The sequence below is a fragment of the Zerene cesonia genome, chromosome 16, assembly GCF_012273895.1.
Source record: "Zerene cesonia ecotype Mississippi chromosome 16, Zerene_cesonia_1.1, whole genome shotgun sequence".
In the NCBI taxonomy this organism is placed as follows: domain Eukaryota; kingdom Metazoa; phylum Arthropoda; class Insecta; order Lepidoptera; family Pieridae; genus Zerene; species Zerene cesonia.
The window spans coordinates 5083610-5099406 of NC_052117.1; positions in this window are offsets into that span (position 1 = coordinate 5083610).

Genomic DNA, 15797 nt, shown 5'->3' on the forward strand with positions numbered 1-15797 from the left:
CCCATTTGAATTTGGTCTAGTTTTAATAATTTGAAGATGATTTAGTTTTTTGTCAAAACTAATTAATATAAAATTTTAAACCGATTTATTCTTTTTAAAATTTCTCAGTCTCTTCGTGACTACGTTTGCTGTAGGTCTTAAAACACAGGATAAATGATATAAGGAAGAAAAATACAAAATAGCAATAAGACCACCTATTGTTCAGTTTGTTTTATTTTTATTTGCAGTTTTTATTTCTGTATGGTGTGATAAGAATTTTTATTTGATTTGATTTGAATTTCAAATTGTACTTATTTCAACAAATAACTGACCAAGATGACAGAAATTGCATAAGAATAAACTTAATGTATGCTGGTTTATACCCAAAAGACTTAAATAACTTTCTGTTAAAGTCGAGAACAAAAGGTTAAAGGTCACAAAGATAGAACTTTCTTGAATAGTCTTAGCATTTGTGCATGATTTAATGTTTATTGTATATTCTGACATCTTTTGTTTGCCTATCTCCGTGTACCTTTCATATACATGTACGGTGTGCAATGACGTCACAAGCAAATTGCGTCGTATTAAAGCTTACATTCTTTTGAGTTCACAATATGGACGGAGTGCGAAATATAAAATGCTATGATACTTATATAAGACTAGCTGTCCCGGCGAACTTCGTAACGCCATAGAATATTGTTTTGACATATTTCCCCCATCGTTCTCACCATTTAAACCTTCCCTAGACCTACATGGATATTTGAAGACTACGATAAGATAAATGCGCTCAGCCGTTCTCGAGATTTAGTGAGACTAACGAACAGCAATTGATTTTTATATATAAGATTTGTAACTAGACTATATCTTTTTATAGATAGTATATGTGTGTTTATGAAAATATTTATTGCTTTGAATTTATATGCTTGGACAAACCTATTTAAATTAAATTCGGCGTACACTGAATTCAATGTGGCCTCCTCGAAAACCGATGTTTTCATACGGTTTTCACAGAGTTTTAATGCTTATGACTTTTATATCTAGAAGTAAATAATAGCGTTCTTATAGTATATAGTTGAATAGGATCATACTGTAAATAAATATAACTGCAAAAGGTTGATTCGAGGGTGGTCGATGACTATGTTTAAACTAACAGGTGTTGCTATCAAAGCCTTCAGATACGTATAATAACAGCTTTTTCCTTAAAATCTCATCCTGATTATAATACTTGATTAAATTTGAACTTAGCTCACCGCCCCGCGTTTCACCCGCGTAAGTCCGTATCCCATAGAAATATCGGGATTAAAAGTTTCCTGTATGTTATAGTTGTCCAGCTATCTACGTACCAAATTACATTGCAATCGTTTCAGTAGTAATTGCTTTTTGATCTTCTGTAAAATAAATGGATATATGAATTCAATCACAACATTGACTCACCTTGGTTGCAATAAAAAATACGATGAGCCAATTCTTCTCAGATTTTCATAATAATTCTAATTAAAATTCAATTAGAAATATCTAGAATATTATATGTTTATTTTATGCTACTGCTTCTTCTTGCCCTATAGACGTCCCGTCCTTCGCGCTAGCTGTCAAACATGTGAAGGTTAGATAGGCGTTAAGTTTTCTGCTTTGTTTATAATATTGGTACAATCTTCTTAAGTTTCTCTTTCGTAAGATTTCTCTCAAACACATCAATAAATCGAATAAGCGAAATCAGTGGAGCCGTTCATGCGTGATGCCGTGAGTAAGCGAAATAGGAATTCTTTTTTTGTATATAAGTGTATTTTATTAAATGTTACATTACAGTCATTACGTAGCAATAAGATTTTACATAAGGTTATGCATTATTTATAACCAAAGAAAGCAATATACATATTTTATTTGCTAGGGAGCCTTTTTCTTTTTTAAGTGGAGAATGCTCATGCATACCCACAGCCTTCGTGAAAGACCGCGGGTTATGTCGGACTCCTACTGTCTATATGCCATAGGCAGTAGACCTACCGACTAAACTCCACTGTGTTCCGTTTCACCACGTTAGCCGAGGTCGTGGGAACTCTTCGAGAAATCGTCCACGACCACGGCAGTTAGGTTGCCCAGAATTACCTCTTAACAATTTTAATTTAATGTTTACATCGAATTTCAATTCAATTACCTGAAAGTTACAATAAAATGTGCTATAAATATCCCGATAGTTCCAGCAAAGTCTTGGAAGACAAAACAATCCCACATTAGCATAACACACTCTGTCCCACACTGGCTTTAATGAATGGGCCAGCAATTGAAACAACTGGATCGCTTCAGATTATCTACCTACTTTAGTAAATTGGTGTAAATGTATTGAATTTCTTAGTGTCCTTAAGGAATACTTAAGATGCTTGTTTCACGATGAAAATAATATAGGTTTACAAACCTGTTTGCATTTTCTTGTGTTTAATTATACGTGTATAATTATAATTTAGAATTTATAGGGTTTGTGTCGGATTTGAAACGTGTTTTATTAAAAATATTATTTATCACCACGTTTCGAACACTCTACAGTCACAAGGAAACTGAGACGTTACAGGTCTTGACGGTCATACAAAAATTTTCTTCTAATTCTCCGCAGTTGATATGTTGATTAATTTTCTAGAAGTTGGTTGTTTTGAATGATAGTATCCTCTGTTCTTTTTGTATTTTCGACAGGGGGTTTTCAATTCTTAACAGCAGAGTCTCAAGTGATAAAAAGAAGATAAAAAGAAAACCATTCTACTTTATTGATTGAATTGGATTTCTTTAACTATTTCATCAGCCTCGTGCCTCACGCATTGGAAAAAGTTCAATTACGATTATATTATTCGACTTTCATACAAGTATAGCAAGTAGTTACGAGACGAGTACGTCAAGGGGCGAGTGAATAGGTACTTCTTAGAGTATGCGTGACGCGTCGTTCCACACTATCACTACTTTACATCATACAGGATGGCGGTCAAACGTCTGCATTTAATTAAAACAATGTCTATCTATATAACAGCGAATGCTTTGCAACCAATAAAATTATTAGGCAATCAATTAACGGAAGTATGTAGTTTTTTCAAGCAAAACATTATTTTGTCAATATTCAATTTCAAATTAATATTTTCCACAAATCTTTCAACGTAACTATTTTAATTTTCCTGATTTTAGTCTAGTAACTACTCAAAGAATCGTAAACGGTCCCGAACTAAGCGCAGGCATCTCTTCCAGCATCGTTAGCGGAATATTGACCGTTCTTAGTTAAAGTTTGACAAAGCTAAAATAGTGTCATTAAAACAGTGAAGCGTCTTTCTCGTTTGTTTATGCTAATCGAGTTGACAAGTAGCAAAGCTTTGATTTTACTGAAGCGGGGCAGTGTGATACGCCCCCGTTTACTTTGGCGATCGGCTTTTACAAAATACGATAGCTACTTAACATGGTCGCTGGCGAAAGTTTGTTCTGGCCTCCGTTCATGGTAATGTATGCCAAAATTGAGACTGTATAATTTCTGAGGGTTTCGACAGTTTATAAATCTTGTTATAATCTAAGCCGTCTGAACGAATTTTGAGTAACAATAATATTAATTTAGTAAAATGAATGTGAGATCCTTCAAAATTTCACGGAATTTGAATTGTAATTTTTAATTCTTATAGACTTCTAGAAGCACTTTTGAATTTAAAATCATCTACTGAATAGATTACAAAAACATAATACCTTATGAGGAACACTAAATCAGATTATTAAATTAAATAAATTTTAAACCACGAAAGATGTTATTCATTAATTCTTCAATTTATTTTCTTTTAATTGAACTAGCTTTTTGCCCGCACATTGGTCCTCGTTGACAAAGGATTTTACCATAGGAATGAGTTTTACCGTGGGAAAAAGAAGCCTATTTCACTTTCTAGCCTCCTGCCTATATCTAGACATAAAAATCATTCATAAAAACGCTCCGTTGTAAAGAAATAACAAACAAACAACACAACTTTACATTGATTTAACATAACATAACAAACACAGTTTCGCATTTATAATATCCTTAGTAGATATATAATTATTAGTAAGGATTTATTATGAACACAAAACTACTACTGAATGAATAAATAGATACAACTAAATTAATCTACATTAATGAAATAGTAGCGTGTTCTACCTAATTTGATAAACGATTTATAATAAAATGTAATAAAAAGAATGTTTCAATTTAGAATTTTTATTCTCACCATTTCGACTGTAAAATCAAAGCCTTTATTACACACAAGAACGAGCCAAGAAAGTTCATCATTAAATACAAATGTCTGAAAAGACAGCACTTGATATTCCACCGACTTGCAATAACGTTAACAATGATAAGCGCTGTTCTGGTAGCTAGATTTGAACAACCTCCAAGTTTTAAACGAATTTCATTGCGCGAAATAATAAAAGCATACGCCGCTTACTCCGGCATGCTATATTTTTGACATCACAAAGTCCGATAATGCCAGTCGTATTTTATTCAGCTGGCATTTTTCTATTTGAAATGTTCGCACGAAATTTATGACACCAGACAAATTTGCGTAGGTAATCCATTAGCTTTGAACTGAAAACAACGAAATAGTGGAGCCATTGTTCCGCACCTGGATTTCGCGCGTAAATATATCTGATAAAATGGAGACAAGTTTAGAATTTATAGCGTTGAAGTTTCGTTACGAGTTTTAAAGTAAAACTTGGAGGGTCTCGATAAGTTGTTGAAATTGTTAGTGGATAATATACATGTTATCAAGGGAAGGTTCACCCGCGGTGCCAGCAAACGTAAATCTTGCCTTTACGGCCTCACCTGTCGAACGAATAATTTACTGCCGGCTTAAACTTTTGTAAGAAAATCCCAACACTCTTCATGAAATTACTGAATAAGGAATTTGATTGCTACGTCCAGAGAGTTTACTGAGACGGCTTAGGGTGTTTGATAATCAATTATGAAAACAAAACAAACATTTCCAAATTGCGTAAACGAATATTCGAAATTTGTAAATGATAAAGTAATGAATATTCATAAAAAATACAATGCGCCATTCCTGATATCAAGGAACCTATACTTTGACATTAAAAGGCAACACTGTAATATGATTTGCTTTCATTTACAAAATATTGAACTATATAAACATTGATTAATATTAATCACAATACCATTTATATTTTCAATTTCACTCATATCACAAAATTTATTAAATATGTATGAAAAATCAATATGAACATTATCGTAACGTTAATGTATTTACGTATGTCAATTTTATATTATTATGCATATGAGATGGTTCGCCGGTATCCCGATGTCGATGTATAAGCAATTTGCAAGTAAAATTTGTGTCGGATGCACCGACAACGCATCTACGTACCATTTTTTTATTATTTCTATACAATTTTATGCTCGAAATTTAAAGCTTATATTTCGTTTTGAACGACTTCATATTGTATAAAAATATATGATATAATTTAGCAAAAAAATTTAATCGTTACTCTCTTAATATAAAACAAAATGTTTAATACGTAAGAATAAAAACGCAAATTACATTTTAGTTTTCAAAGCCGTTTTCCATCTAGATTATTTTTTAAGACATTATTGGTGATTAAATAATGCTAATTTTTGCCCTTTTAGTTACTTTAAGTCCTTACAAATTAGAAATCAGTATCATCTCTTGCGTTTTATAATAAATAAATATCACAAACTCATCAAGTAATTTTTGTAATTTATTGTTAATTGTAATTACATAAAAATAAACCGTGACAGAGTTCGATTAATTAAACAGCAATCAAACTTAATTTTTAGTTTTATAGCATTGAAATGCTTTTATAAATGAGACATTTTGAAAGAATAGAGAGAGGCTAGGCGTTGCTACGGTTAGGCAAGATACGCAGGTTCGAATCCTGCCTCGTGATCTAATTTTTTCTCTTCTTTCAAAATGTCTCAGCAATCAAACTTATTTTTAATCGTTTTGCCACGGTACAGTTTCAAAGAATGCATAGAGGTATTTGAGCTTAGTAGATTATCTTGGCTTAAACCTAGCCTCTCGTAATAGGCAAGCTTCCAACTGGCACACACTAGCCTGACTCTGCGAACAATTCATTACTACGTCGAATTTGCTACCACACAGATTTATGTAGTGTATTTTGTTTTATTTAGATTATATCGATCTTATTGCTCCAGTTGATAAGTAGTTCAATGTGAGTAATGTAATATCAATAACATTGACGAGGATTCATTTACATTGAACGATACGTGATCCTTTACCTTCGACGCTATTTGATCTGAAAATCTTTTTATCATATATGACCTAAATGAAATCTCCCTTCATGTTTCATTTCAATTAATACTTGTAGTATATAAGATTTTAATTAAATTTTTAGCCGACTTCTAAAAAAAGGGCTATCAAATCTATGGTATTTTTTTGTGTTTGTTACCTGATAACTTTTACCGATTTTTATGATTATTTTTTTTTATTTCAAAGCTGGTGCCTTCCATGTAGTCTATTTATAACTACTTTTTACAAAAAAAAATCTATTAATAGTAATTTTCTATACATAAAATAAACTATCTGCATCTACATTGTATATTTTGTTGTACAATAAAATATTAATAGCTAGGATAGTCACATAAAACTATTACATCTGGATTGGACATTGCCGAAAAAATTTTGCCAACAAATGCCCACCCAAAACAAAGCTTGGCGATGTGTCGGGCATTAGAAGTAAATCAAATAATCCCTTTTGATTGAGCTAGATGTTGATTGTATACAGTACGAATAAATTGTTAACAACGGTACGTTAAAAGTTGTCCTAAAAAACTAACAAAACTTCCTCCACACCATTTTAGTACTGGTTGTATATTTATCGAATAAATTGATAGAATTTCTCGTGGCTGCACTCGTGTCAAATTAGATTTGGTGATTGAACAACCACGCTTTTAGTGCTGACGCTACGTTGCAATAAATATTGTATTCTAAACTAAATTTTGTTAGTATTTGTGATAGAAAATACCAAATGCAATCGTTTCTAGCGATGAGTAAATTTTTGACAATATTTTGAACGGTAAATAAAAGCTGAATAAATATTTTTATTGCTGTACATAAAATATTTCAATAAACGCAAATAAATAGGTTTGGATACCGATAGCCCAGTGAAATTATAGGTTTAAGAAATCTAATTCCGTGTCTCTTATACCTCTATTATGTTACAATTATGCTGTTTTTATTATAATCTTCAATTATTATTGTATATCATGTATGATAATTATTACATGCCATTTCGTAGATATTCCTATTGAATAAAAAAAGTATGACTAAACAAATTCTGATTCAATAACAGTAAAAAAACAAACGAGCGAATCAATCGCTTAAGCTATTTTATCAAAGAGAATTAAGTAACACAAATAAAAAAGACCAACAAATTTTCTTCTTATTTACTTTACTTTCTTAATTAATGACAAACATATGCGTTCATCTACTACATATCTCATACTTTTCGAAGAAATCCCGCTTAACTTCCAAATATCCGACAAATATTTTACAAGACTGGAAATGCTTGCGTGTGCGAATACATTTTATTAACAACACCCGACTAGGAGATAATGTAATTATTTTTCATGTCCGCCGCCGAGTTCATTACGAGCTTTTATAAACCACGTAATTAAAATCATAGCTATATCGCGGAAAACCATGCGTGCCACGTCAAAACTTATTTATGCTATTTATTACGATAATATCTTTATGGGAGATGCGGATAAACAGATTACTCTTGTATCAATTAATTAATAGAAATGATGTCGAACTTCGAAATGCAACCTGGACCGTGAATGAAATTGTGTTTTATTAAAATATCATAATGAATTTACCTGTACGTGGAAAATGGTTAAAACATTTTTAGATCGTACAATATGTGAAACTAACGTTTGATAAAACTACTGAAAGTATTATTAATATCGACTAAACTTATTGAATAGAAAATTGACTAGACCATACATACTCAAATTTTACTAGACTTACGCCTCTCATGAAATAGGCCCCACAGACCGCGAAGTCAAAGGGTCCTTGAAAACGGTAGACCACGAGGTAGGGGCATGTGTCCCATCCTTTCATTAACCAAAAGTTATGTGACCTTCTTTCTCAGAAAAAATAAAATGTGGCCAATTTGTCGCTATTATGTTCTATTACTTGAATGCCTTAACATAATTAATAACAGCTATTCATCCTTGTAGATAATTGTCAAGTTTCTAACATGACATAGGCCGAATCAACCACCACTTAGCTATGTTAGTTTATTGTTAGAAAAACCTCCAAAAATATTGCTTAGTATTATAAAAAATTGCCACAGCATCAAAGATCAAATATCTCTCATTAACGAAAACTGAAGAAGAAATGGAAATAGCATAAAAGTATAAGCTACAATTTCCAAGTCAAGAAAACCAGCCTGATATCCAATAAATAGATATAGAAATGAAAACGAGAGGGATCTAAGGACATCTGGCACACTTTAATTTGTTTGCTACCATTGTTATGCTGAATTAATATTCCAATTTATTCGCCTTTTGTATCAGGGCCGTAAATCAATATTTACCGCCTTTTTACCCTAAATGTAAGTCTTGAGTTTTTTCTTATTGCCTAATTTTAAAAGAAATAAATTCGCATAGATTTGTATGCATACTAATCAACGAAAATGTTCAATACTTAGGGATAAATGTTTTATTGTGAATGATTATGATAGACTAGAAAACATTCAATAAATGAATTATTCTTTTCACTGACTCCCATCAGAAATTATTCAAGCAAATACGCATCTATACTTATATGCCTTTAAACCGTCATTAAATTGGATTTCTTTGTTAGGGACTTATCTCTTTACTGTATATTTATTATTCAAGAATTAAGTAGGATACTAAACTAAAGGGTTGGGATCAGACCACAATAAGTTTCGTCTCCATTAAGTTGATTACAACTAAAAGGTGCGCTTTACTACCGCCCGAGTATGTTACTGAAACGTGTCTACTCTATATAGTTAATCAAGTAATGTTCTATTGAAAAGATCTGTGTCATGTTTTAATTGTAAACTGCTATGTCAATTTAAGAATTAAACATGTGTTACCATACACTTTCAAGGTATTTTACCGTCCTGTATTACTACATCGGCAAGTCAATACGTAGGCACAGATTATTTATTATCTACTATTATACTTGGTATTATGTAAAGCAAGACAACGTTTTACTATATAATAACTCTTTTGAAGAAGAAGAACCATGAACACGTTTGCCCCTGCAAATGCATGCAATTTAGTGCATAAGGAAAAGGGATAAAGGAAAGGAATGGGAAAGGTAAGGAAAAGGATACAAGTCTACAGCTTTTCCACTCACCGAACGACACAACATTGACAACCACCTGAATTAACAAACACAAACTATTTTTATCGTGTCAGTTATGTACCTACTTCTAAAATATATATGTATAACCCACTTACACCGTTGTGCTCTCAAGGTCTCCAGTGTACTAGTAATTCAAAGCACCTCGTGCCCAAGCATTAAACACGGAACAATTTTTAACTAGAACAAATTGTTTCACGTAAGGCTCGCGTGAGATCGTCAGCTTACATGAGAATTATCGAAACATTAATGTCGTATTTAATTATTATAGCGGTATTATATTTCGTCAGTTTAAGCTATAAAAATACTAAATAATAAAAAATGTTTTTACGATCGATATAGTATTATAATTTATAAAAAATGTTTTGGGTTACAGATGTCCACACAAATAACAAGAACGAAATATATTCTGGTCTTTAACCAATGAGGTTGTGAACCGTTATATGATTCCACAAGATTTCTTTATTGCGGTTAATCGTAATGTTCAGACCAACACGGCACGAAATTAACAAGAATTCTAAAGAATGCATTGTATAAAACTTTATAAAATATTTAGCAAATCATATGCCATTCACGCTAATACCCAGCACACACATGCTAAACATTTCTCTTTAAATAAAGTACTCGAGGTCCACATTTCTTTTCATTCATACATCAAGTTACTTGCTTACTAAAAACTCATTTTCATAATTTCTTTTTAAATGCTTAAGCAATTAAATGACATTCATCTTAGGCTTTTCACATTCGGAAAAGTAATTATAAGAAATTGTAATGACGTCTCGTGAGCTGCTTTTGAAATAAGGGTCAAATTAGTTTTAGCATTGATGTACATTTGTATCCCGGAGGATATATTTGTATATGGAAATATACCAGTATAGACCTACTACAACATTACTTGTTGAGATAACAGATACACGTCAACTCTTGGGTCGATTATTTATCTATGCTGATACCATAATTGAGAAAGTTTGAATTTTTGGATGGGTCTGTGAAGAGATTGTTGTTACTGAATCATTTACTAGTAATTTTCTAAGCGTGTGAATCCGCGGGGCTAGACGTAGTTATGTAAATGTTATATAATAAATATATGATATTGATGGTGACCAAAGTAAACCTTGTTATTAAATTACAACCGTCATACATTTTTTAACGTAGCTACAAAATGCAATAGATACCATTATGTGCTTCTATTATTTATTCTGTGGCAGTTTTTAATTAAATGCACGGACTTTGATGCGAGTTTTAATAAATAGAGTGCTTCAAGATAATGATTTATACATTTTACTTGTTATCTTCTGTTCTTTGTTGATTAATATGTCAGTTGATGTGTATATTTTACCATTATAGAAAGAAATTTACAATTTACAAGCAGTTATAAATGGAAAAAACGTGTTAACCACAGTCGAGTTTTAAACATTAAATATATAACACGCATAATTGGAATTTGTGCTGAGCCCGGATGGATAGCTAAAAAATTATATTGTAAATGAATTAACAAACGATAATAATAAATATAATATAATATAAAAAATAATTTTATAATTACGGCAAAAAATTATGATCCTCACATTTTTCACATAATAAACTATATTTATGCATTTAATTTCATACTGCAGATTAAATATTATACAATTTATCCCTCATCACGAAGAACAATATCCCATCATCATAATATTCTGTTTACGAAAACATATTTATATATTGGTCCAAGCACCTATGGCTTAAAATAAAAAAGTTCCAAGACAAACATTTATGCACACTCTTACCATCAATGTTGTGGATATAAAAGACATTTCCATCAAAATACGTTAATTATAACGTCGACCAGATGTCCGCAAGTTAAAATAAATCATAATTAATCGTTTCATTCCACACCCGTCGCCTTAATAGAGAGTTTTCCACCGTCGGCAATGTTTTCTTAGCGACGTAATAAATTAATCTCCATTCAAGTCCCTCGAAGTCAGAAAGAATGGAAGAAATCTAATGATTAGTGCTTTATCTTGCATTTCTGCTTGCAGCTTTGCTTTGTTAATTATAGCCGTTATAAGAAGGGACTAAGGACATATTCTATAAATTTGTATTAAATTAAAAATTCATCTGAAAGGAGAATTAATGTGCTTTTAATTTAAATAAGCATATTTCGTAAAATCAAGTCTCAATCTTTGTCTATATGACAATATTATTATTCACATTGTGTTGTTGTTTTATACGAATTAATTGAAATAAAATATTAGTTATTATTTAATTAATGTTTAATTTAAATAATAAGTGCCAGTGAATAATTCTATTAGATTTCTGAGACTGAAGATAGTCTCAAAACCGGTTATATTTTACAGGTAACCCGTCTGTCTTTTTGTCCTTCCAGTCGAAATTGAAAAAAATATTGTTGTTTACTATAGCATAGATATGACTTTACAATGAAGATATTCTGACATCTATAAAAGTGAGTGAAGTCTAACAAGTTCGCTTCGACAATAAAACTTAATAACAATGCCTATTTCTGAATCAAAAGTTGTACAAAGCGTAGCGAATCATGAAATTGTCATTGAAGGGAACAGTATTTCTGTGAATTTATTCTAAAGCATTCGCTGTGATTTGAAGTAGGTTGTATTATTTGAATTTGTTCATAAACATATATCGTACATATTAGATTTTATAGTCTAGTCTATCAACTCTACCTAAACTTATTAATATTTTCATCTAATATAACGTAAACATAATATAAATTATTATGGAAGAAAGGTAAATTATTAAATCTGTTTACATAACAATCTTCTTTTTGACTTATTTATTGTCCTAATAGCTCTCATGCTTCAGTCTAAGTTTCTCTAGTGTGAGCAATTTTGATCCAACCCTACTAATATTAAGAGTTTTTGTCATAGAAAAAAATCTAGATCGGCGTTGTAGCATAACAAACATACATAATGACAAATATACGAGTAAATTATTAATTTCATAACGCTTGCCTTTTCGCACTTCCAACCCTCGTTATATCTTTAATTTAGATATGTAATATAAATAATATTCCTTCTAACTACAAGGTAATGCATTTTAATACGTTTTGTTATATTCTCCTTCGTTAATATCTCTGTCTTTATAAAATTCCAGTTAATAGATACAAAATTTTAATAATCCTCCTTTATAATGATTTCGCGAATCAAAGAGAGATGCGGACGAAACGCAATTAACAAGACGAGCTCTTGTCATAAAGAGTATTTAAACTCTGAATTAAGAGATCTATTGAAGGAATGCTTTTATTTTTAATCTTTTTATTTTTTAATTGCGTATTAAGGCAACATTTTAACATTGAAAACATTATTACGTTCATATATATGGTTGTGTATTGAGTACCTTATTTATGGACTGGTTGTTATTTTTAAGTAGCAATAATATATGGCCTATGTTACTCAGTGGAGTGGCCGCTTTTTAATAGTGAAAGAATTTTTGAAATCAGTCAAGTGGTTTTTTTCTGAAGACATACGCGTACATTATTTTTTGATTTATGGGTGGGTAATCGTTTATGGTACTTTATCCATAACTTTTCAATTTGATTGTGATTTATCAAGTTCAAATTATATGCTATTTAAGCATCATTATGCTGTATAATTTAAAATCGATCGAGCGTATGACATATTTCTCAGTCGCATACCGAAACGAAATAGGCCTTGGTTGCGGGCAACCACTGACCTTTCCAACATACCGATCCGTTTAATGAATGTAATAGTTTCTGAGTAACGTAGCTAAGTAGTCTCTATTTATATGCTCATATATGGTAATGGATCATATAACACTTTTCAATGATAAGTGCAAATATACGGTAATGCGTACAAACATTTCGTAATGAATTGCTTAAATATTGTTTATTCCATTATTAATTATGATATTTACTAAGTACAACGTGTTTTATTATTCAACATTTAAACATGAAGTTGTAGACATTACTAAAAAAGACCTGAAATAATGTATATGTGTTATATCTACAACTGTTTATACATTGAACATATTCAATTTCCTAAAATAAATGTATGGGTAAGTCAATTTAATTCAAATATTAAATAATCAGCTGACAAGGTGAACTTCCACGTGCTTCGTGTGTGGCAGTTTCATTGGCACGCAATATCCTCTAACGCTAATTGCAAAGGTTTAATAGCTTCGTTAGAACAAAGACATTTGTACAAAATTTTACAGAAACATATTTTGAGTAATTCCATAGATAACATTATATAATACTACATTTTTACGACAAATGTTGCAGAACAAACCATGCTCGATTTACTTTTAGCATAATTAGGGTCGTAAAGCAATATATCATAAATAAGTTATTTATAACATATTATTAGTTATAATAACATAAATATATTTACATATTATCTATATTCAACACCATAATTTTTACAATATCATTACATTCATTATAAATTAAATGCAATTTTAGAACTCCAATAGTCACCCACTATAAAGGAGCCACTGTAAAGGGGTGACACGCCCTATACCTGTATGGGCCCCCTAAATAAGCAAAGACTGCTGCAGCTGGACTTTAAACTACGATCACAGGCTCCTGAAGGATCCAGCATCACTGGATTTTTCTTGGTATTGTCTTTCAAAAAAATACCAGTTCCTTCAGCGTATTCAACCAAATAAACTTTTCATCCTCATATTATTAGTCTTCAGTCTATCTATATAAATCAAAATGAATCAACAAATGTGTTGCCAAGAGTAAACCTCGGGAACGGCTCGAACAATCCGGCAAACATGAAATGTTATTTATTTCGCGTCAGGGATTACAAATATATAATGAAAATAATTAATTAATTATAGATATGTTGAAAATAGAAATTGATGGATACTAAATATATGTATTACGTAATTGGAATTGAATAAATTCGAAGCGAACGAATTTTTGTATTTTATTTATCTCACGCAACTTTTACAAATATTTTTCTTCCGTCAAATTATTTTCACAGCTTACAGAATTTTGGAATATAAAGAGTTTTTGATGAAATTTAATTGCAATTTTTAATAAATAAAGTTCTTTCTTAACATTTTATGAATTCAGATGAAAATCAACAAAATAAGTAAATAGATTAATTCACCTCTTTTCATGCGAAATTCTTATAATAAAATGTTGTATATAAACATACATTTAAATGAAACTTAACAAATAGTTTTAAAATAAACATAACGAACACTGGGAGAATGTAATATTTTATGAATCACAAATACACCAGGATTGTGGACAATAGTGTTCGTTAGCAGGTAGATAGCAGTAGTGTTAGATGAAAAAACCTAGACGAGATTGAAGCACTGTGCGTCAACACAATTCTCTGACAACTTTTATCTATCTAGGTATCTAGATTGACGCAAGGTACTTTGTGAACTAAACCTGCCTAGAAATAGAACGGACTACGTCATATCTGTGAAGTTTTTTTTCTTCTTACTCTATGTTAGAAAACATAAAACATTCTAAAGTTTATAACAAAAGATATGCATTATTCATTGAGTTTGTTTTAAACTAGCTTTTACAACGCAGGTCTTGTAAATCAAAGCTAACAATGTTATAAAGATATAAAGAAAACATTCTCATAAAACTATTTATATTTAACTATATATATTATTAGGAAAGGTTTGTATGAACATTATACTAGTACATTTTTATAGATTACTAGCTGCGTCCCGCAGTTTCACCCGCGTAAGTCCGTATCCCGTAGGTATATCGGGATAAAAAGTTTCCTATATGTTATTTCAGTTGTCCAGCTGTCTACGTACCAAATTTCATTGCAATCCGTTCAGCAGTTTTTGCGTGAAAGAGCAACAAACACACACACATCCTTACAAACTTTCGCATTCATGATATTAATAGGAGTTATGCTTTGTTATAGTTAATATTTTCAAAATGTTAGGTACGTGTTAAATGTCCAAGTCAGACGAGCAGAGAAAAACATCGAAACTTATCGACAGTAAACATATTCAACAAATTCACCCTTGGACATGGATTTTGTCCCTAAAACTTGAGTTATGTAGTAGAAACATTATATATAATGAAGCAATTGTTCAAAGTGTGATCAATTAATTCGGCAACATAAATATAGAGTTGACATTGTTATTAGTAAAACCTTTTTGACAAGGGAAATCTTGCATAGATACCCACGGCCCTCGGGGAAGAAGCCGTGGGTTATGTCGGATTCTTACCAACTATAAACCCCACTGTGTTCCGTCGTTCCACTTTTAGTGAAGGAGCCACGGAACTAATTAGGATTCTTCCACGACAGTATTGGTAAACCTAGTAAAGTTTCAATACACATTTAATACCATTTTATCCGCACACCATTTAGAATATGATCAATATCTTACACAGAGCGAAATGTCATAGTAGTCCAAGAAAATGGGTAGGGTAAATGCGAATTTGAGATTAAAACTTGAATTTTTGATATAATTTACTTT